The 7532-nt window shown below is 40.2% G+C and overlaps 1 pseudogene; it reads right to left on the reverse strand.

Annotated features, from left to right (window-relative positions):
• Positions 1 to 5371: 5371 nt before the first annotated feature.
• LOC131278423 (olfactory receptor 2F1-like) lies at positions 5372 to 5946 on the reverse strand (annotated as a pseudogene).
• Between the last annotated feature and the right edge of the window lie 1586 nt (positions 5947 to 7532).

Here is a 7532-nt window from a genome sequence, read left to right on the forward strand (position 1 = left end):
ATAGACCCTGGTTTAATTTAGGGTTCACTGTGTAGTGCAGTTCCATTGATTAAAATAAATTTTTTATTCTGTTACCATATATACAAACTAATGTTTCCTCTTTTAACCACATCCATATATATATTTCAGTGCTGTTAACTATGTTCCCAGTGTTGTGCTACCATCACCACCATCCATTACCGAAACAGTTCCATTCTTCCAAATAGGAACCCTGAACATTTTAAGCTTAACTTCCCATTGCCTGTCTCCATCCAGTCCCCTGGTAACCTATATGGGAGATTCTGGCTCTATGAGTTTGCTTATTCTAATTATTGCATATCAATGAGATTATACAATATTTGTCCTTTTGTGTCTGGCTTATTTCAGTCAATGTGATGTTCAAGATTCATCCATGTTATTGCATGTACCAGAACTTCAGTTCCTTTTACAGCTGAATAATATTCCATTGTATGTATATACCACATTTTATCTATTCATTCATTGCTTGATGGACACTTGGGTTGCTTCCATCTTTAGGCAATTATGAATAATGCCACTTTGAACATCAGTGTGCAAATATCTGTTTGAGTCCTTGCTTTCAATTCTTTTGGGTATATACCTAGCAGTGGGATTGCTGGGTTATATGGAATTCTATAAATAACTTTCTGAGAAACCACCAAACTGTTATCCACAGAGGTTGCACCATTTTATAATCCCACCAGCAATGAACAAGTATTCCTATTTCTCCATATCCTCTTGAACACTTGTAATTTTCCATTTTTTTAATAGCAGCCATTCTAATGGGTGTGAAATTGTAGCTCATTATGGTTTTGATTTGCATTTCCCTGATGACAAATCATGGTAAATATCTTTTCATGTGCTTTCTGCCAATGGAGATGTTTATTCATATCTTTTGCCCATTTTTAAATTGGATTGTCTTTTTGTTGTTAAGTTGAAGAACTTTTAAAAATATATTCAGGATACTAAACCTTTGTCACATATGTGGTTTCCAAATTTTATCTCATTGTGTAGGTTGTTGTTTTACTTTCATGATAAAGTCATTTGAGGCACAAAAGTTTTTAATTAAAAAAAATTTTTTTTCTCTGGGAGGGACAGTTTTCAGCTGCCAACCTCCCATTTTGCCTTTCTCATTGGGCCTGCCAGAGCCCTCTTTATGGTATCGACAGCAAATGCCCTTTCTTGAGTCTTTCTGTGTTTCCCTGTCACTCTCATCTGAACACAGTTTCCAGAGGAACACTGGCAGCAAAGTGGGATCCTTGTACGTATTTTTAACACAGATACTTAGAAACAATGGGCGCTTTGGGGCTGATAATGGAACAGTACGCGGGACAGGTGATTTTAATATATATCTTCCTTTTATTTTTAAACAAATCAATTTTATTGATATGTATTAATAAAGCATACAATTTATCAAAAGTTTAAGTTTTTAATTTTGATGAGCTTCATTTATGTATTTTTTTTCTTTTGTTCTTTGTGCTTTGGTTATAAAGTCTTTTTTTTTTTTAAAAAGATTTATTTATTTATTTAATTCCCCCCTCTCCCCGTTGTCTGTTCTCTGTGTCTATTTGCTGCGTCTTGTTTTTCTGTCTGCTTCTGTTGTCGTCAGCAGCATGGGAAGTGTGGGCGGCGCCATTCCTGGGCAGGCTGCATTTTTCTTTCGTGCTGGGAGGCTCTCGGTCTGGGGCGCACTCCTTGCGCGTGGGGCTCCCCTACGCAGGGGACACCCCTGCGGTGGCGTGCATCAGCACTGCGCATGGGCCAGCTCCACACGGGTCAAGGAGGCCTGGGGTTTGAACCGCGGACCTCCCATGTGGTAGACGGACGCCCTAACCGCTGGGCCAAGTCCGTTTCCCGGTTATAAAGTCTTAGAAACCATTGCCTAATACAAAGTCCTAAAGAGGCTTCCCTACATAGTCTTCTAGGAGTTTTATACTTCTGGCTCTTATATTTAGGTCTTTGATCCATTTTGATTTTTGTATATGGTGTGAAATAGGTGAAATTCCCAATTGGCAAATGGGAATCTAGTTTTCTCAGCATTGTTGAAGAGAATAATCTTTCCCAATTGAGTGATCTTTGCCCCTTCTCAAAAATCAGTGGACCATAAATATGAGGGGTGATTTCTGAGCTCTAAAGTAGATTCCATTGGTCTACATGTCTGTCCTTGTGCCAGGACCACCCTGTTTTGATTACTGTGGCTTTGTGATAAGTTTTAAGATCGGAAAGTGTCAATCCTCCAATTTCATTCTTCCTTTCCAAGATGGCTTAGGCTATTCAGGGACCCTTACCATTCCATATAAATTTGATGGTTGTCGTTTCCATTACTGCAAAGAAAGTTGTTGCAATTTTGATTGGGATTGCACTGAATCTGTAACTCACTTTGGGTAACATTGACAGCTTAAGAATATTTAGTCTTCCAATCTATGAACATGGAATGTTCTTCAATTTAAATCTTCTTTGATGTCTATTAGTAATGTTTTATATTTTTCTGTGTCCAAATCCTTTATATCCTTGGTAAGATTTATTACTATATATTTGATTCTTTTAATTGCCATTTTAAATGGAATTTTTTCCTGATTTCTTCTTCCAATCGTTCACTGCTTGTGTATGGAAACACTACTGATTTTTGGATGTTGATTTTGTACCATGTTATTTTCCTGAATTCATTCATTAATGCTAGGAGCTTTGTTTGGGTTTTTCAGGATTTTTTGTGTATAGGATCATGCCATCTGCCAATTGGAAAAGTTTTCTTCTTCCTTTTCAATTCCGATGCCCTTCCTTCCTTCCTTCCTTCCTTCCTTCCTTCCTTCCTTCCTTCCTTCCTTCCTTCCTTCCTTCCTTCCTTCCTTCCTTCCTTCCTTCCTTCCTCCCTCCCTCCCTCCCTCCTTCCTTCCTTCCTTCCTTCCTTCCTTCCTTCCTTCTTTCCTTCCTCCCTCCCTCCCTCCCTCCCTCCCTCCCTCCCTCCCTCCCTCCCTCCCTCCCTTCTTTCCTCCCTTTCTTCCTTTCTATTTTTTTTTTTTTGCCTGATTTCTCTGGCAAGAACTTCCTGTACAATATTGAATACCAGTGAAGACAGTGGACAAACTTGTCTTATCCCTGGTCGTAGAGGGAAAGCTTTCAGTTTTTCACCATTAAGTGAAATTCCTTTCCATTCTTAGTGTTCTAAATGTTTTTTTAACAAGAAGGGGTGTGGGTTTGTCAAATCCCTTTTCTACAGCAATTGAGATGGTAAGGTGTTTTTTCCCCATCATTCTGTTACTATGCTGTATTACATTAATTGATTTTCTTATGTTGAATCACCCTTGCTTATGGGATAAATCCCACTTGATTGTGGTGTATAATTATTTTGATATGCTATTAGAGTTGGCTTGCTAGTATTTTGTTAAGGGTTTTTGCATCTATATTCATAAGAGATACTGGTCTGTAATTTTCTTTTCTTATGATATCTTTATCTGACTTTGGTATGAGAATTATATTGATTTTGTAGGATGAATTAGGGAGTGTTCCCTCTTATTCAATTTTTTGGAGGAGTGTGAGAAGAATTGGAGTTAATTTTTCTTGGAATGTTTGGTAAAATTCCCCTGTGAAGCCATCTGGTCCTGGGCTTTTTCTTTTTTTCCCCTGGGAGATTTTTGATTACTGATTCAATCTCTCTCTCTTTTTTAAAAGACATATTTATTTATTTATATTTCTCTCCCCTTCACCCCCCACCCTGGCTGTCTGTTCTCTGTGTCTATTTGCTGCATCTTCTTTGTCCACTTTTGTTGTTCTCAGCAGCACGGGAATCTGTGTTTCTTTTCATTGAGTCATCTTGTGTGTCAGCTCTCTGTGTGTGCAGCACCATTCCTGGGCAGGCTGCACTTTCTTTCGCGCTGGGCGGCTCTCCTTACGGGGCACACTCCTTGCGCGTGGGACTCCCCTATGCGGGGACACCCCTGCGTGGCAGGGCACTCCTTGTGCGCATCAGCACTGTGCGTGGGCCAGCTCCACATGGGTCAAGGAGGCCTGGGGTTTGAACCGCGGACCTCCCATGTGGTAGACAGACGCCCTAACCACTGGACCAAGTCTGCCGCCCTGAATCAATCTCTTTATGAATAATTGGTTGGTTGAGAGCTTTTATTTCTTCTTGAGTCTGTCTAGGAAGTTTGTGTGTTTCTAAGAATTTGTCCATTTCATCTAGGTTATCTAATTTATTGGTGCATCGTTTTTCATCGTATCCTCTTTATAGTTCTTTTCATTTCCGCTGGTTGGTAGTAATATTTCTTTTTTCATTTCTGATTTTTATTTGTATCCCTACTCTTTTTTTATTTGAATCCTTACTGTGTCAAAAGCCATGAGCAATAATTGGCCAAGCTCACCCCTGGTCTTGGGGAAGAGGATTTTTACATCCCTTTCTGTCATCAGTGAGCTAGCCAGGGACTGGACCCCTTGGTGGTCTGCCATGGTATTGGGGAATGGCTGCCAGTAACTGCCACAAAGGAAGTACAATTTGCTGGTTTTTACCATAATTTTCCAGCCTCTTCCTCCCATTGTTCCCAGGATACTATACAGTGTTCTGCTGGCCTATGGAGTTTCAAATTGTTTCTGCCAGTTTAATAGTTGTTCTTGTGGAAGGACTGAATTCTAGAGCTTCCTATTCTACCATCCTCCCACAATTCTTCCCTCTTTCCACTTGTGTGCTCTTGTGTATTTCTCTGTGGCAGATTGCTATATGTACCCTAGGGGAGGAAAGTTCTTAGTCTTAATCCAATTCCTGTGGGTGTGAACTTATTGTAAATTGGACATTTTGAAGATGCTATTTTTAGTTAATTTTTTTTTTTTGGCTTTTATTACAGGTATTTATTTGGGGTAAAAACTTATAGTTACAAGGCCATAAAAAGTCCAACTCAAGGTTTCTTTCTCACCAAAGTTGGTTGCCACATGTTGAAGTAAGATGGTTGCCCATCTCTGGCTGGTCTCTGCCTTCCCCATCCAGGTTTCGTCTTCCTCTTGAGGCTCTGTGAGCCCATCATCTTGAGGCTTAACGAAGTTCTCTCTCTCCTGGCATAGGGCTTTTATCTTTCCTGGCACTTAAAAGGTGTGTTATAACTGAATCAGGTTTGGGCCTTAGTCCTATTACTGGAGGCCTTTTAAAGACAGAGCCATTGGGAGGACCCAGAAGTCAGAAGTCACCAGGAACCCAGAAGAGAAAGGAGAGAATGTTGCCATGTGACAGGAAAGCCAAGGAACCCAAGGATTGCTAGTCAACCAACCCCAGAAGGATGACTACCAGCCTCTGAAACCATGAGTTAATATAGTCCCATTATTTAAACCAACCCATTATGTGCCACTTGCCAAAGCTGCATAGAACACTAAGACACTCTCTTTCTACAACCTAGCATGTAGTTAAGGGCACCAATTGCACCAATATGCTGGAGCCCACCATGACAACTTGGTTGTGCATGACATCCACACAGGCCTCAGAACATTTTGCCTACAGATAGGTAGGTGCATGGTGACTGCCATCTCCCTAGAAGAGGTAGTCAGACCCACAAGCCAGGACCATGCATAGCCTTGGGCTCATTACTACCACATTACTCAGAGGATTATGAATGACCATGTAGTGGTCACAGGCTATTGTAGCCAACAGCAGGAACTCAACCCCCACTCACTCCCCAAGGATCAAAGAGAAAAATACTGTTCTTCTTCTCCATGAGAAAGTACACCAGCATTTGGGTGACACTGATGGAACTATAGCAGATGTTCATGACCAAGTGGTGGCAGAGGAAGAAGTTCATGGGCAGGTGGAATCATACATCTAGCCCAATCAAGATGATGATGAGCTATTGCCAGCAATGTGAGCAGGTTGGTGGCACCAAACTAGGCAAAGAGTGCAGCCTGGGCCTGCCTGTCAATGGAGAGGCCCATTAGGACAAACTCACTCACCCAAGTCAGGTTGTCCCTTCTCATAAAGCAGGCAGGCCAAGCTGCCAAGAAGGAGGTGGATTAGAGAGGCCTCATCACAATCAGAATTCGCAGCTGGGAACTGAAGAAAGGATCTTAGTAGGACTCCAAGTACTTTCTTGTTTTCTGCACTGGACTACAAGCGTCTCAAAATTAGGGATTTTAAATGATTTATCTTTTTATACAAATATTCTTAGTAAATGTTTCACAATAAATAATTTTTTGTTGTTGTTGAGTGTATGAATAAAAGATGTTTTAGAAGAGTGGCCTTGAGGATTATTCTCTGATCCTAGATGTACAAGGTGTCTTCTAGGATTCCCTCTTGTCCTTTTTTTTTTAAAATTTTTTTTCCCCCTCTTGTCCTTAATACTCAGGCTAGAGCCAGACTCTTCCTGCTTCTCCCATAATACAGGTTGGGATCAAGGGCCAAGAGAAATCATTCAGTTTCCAGTGTACTGATTAATCTGACTTAATCCTAGGTTGATAAGATAAGGACCTCACGAAAAGTTATATCAATTATATTTCCCAACTTCTTGCGATTATGCTATTTCCCGGGCAAAATTGCTGGCATTTGTTTGAATGTTAAAGTAAGTAATAAAAGATGACTATACACATCAGTTACTGGAGATGAAAACATTTGGAAACTGATAGTCTTCACATATAAATTCAATAAGAAAGAGACAAATCCTTTGAGCTTTGTTATAACTGAATCCTTTTATCATGTTTGCCCTTGAAATACTTCTGTATTCACTTTGCTGGGTTTTAATCTCTAGGAAAGGATAAAGATGTTATCATTTTCTTAGTACAAATGCACTAAGCAATTTTATGGTCTTTATTTCTTTGTTACTTCTAGCAAGTACCTCAGCCCATGTTTCAATACTCACCTCCTGTCCCTTTACAACATGGTAGGAGAAGGAAGAGCTATTGGATATCCTGAGGATAAGGAGAGACCATGGGGAGGGAAGAGTCTGACTACAGAGAAGCCCATTTGGATGCCCATTAAGGAAGATTTGAAAGGGAAGAAAAGGACTTCCAGAGAATAGGGTTGGTTTGTCTGTGAAAATCTCACAGGACCCAGAGTGGATACCAGTGCAGTGCTTGAATTTTATTGCCTGCATATTAGAATCACTTGGGGAGCTTTGAAAAAATCCACTTGCGTTGGTCACACTCCAGAGCAATTAAATCAGAGTCTCAAGGGGGTGAAACTCAGCCATCAGTGTATCAGTAACTTTTAACGCTTCCCAGGTGATTGTAGTGTGTTGCTCAGTTTGAAAATCATTGCTTTAGGGCAAGGTTTCTTGACCAGGGGCCCATGAACTTGAATTGAAATTCAGAAAAGCATTATTCTTGTGAGGATGTGTTGGTGCAGGTGTGATATATTTATTAAATAATACACAGTATAGTGTGGACTCAGTAAGTGGTTCATAGTTTTCACCTGACTAGCAAAGTGGTCTGTGAAACAAAAATGATTAAGAAATCCTGCTTTAGAGGGAATCTTTAACGTTACTTTAGAAGATTCCACATGGTTTTTGAAAGAAGAATATGTTTTGAGATAAACCTATAATGACAGAATCTTTGAGGATAGAAGATCT

The sequence above is a fragment of the Dasypus novemcinctus genome, chromosome 5, assembly GCF_030445035.2.
Source record: "Dasypus novemcinctus isolate mDasNov1 chromosome 5, mDasNov1.1.hap2, whole genome shotgun sequence".
NCBI classification, from domain to species: domain Eukaryota; kingdom Metazoa; phylum Chordata; class Mammalia; order Cingulata; family Dasypodidae; genus Dasypus; species Dasypus novemcinctus.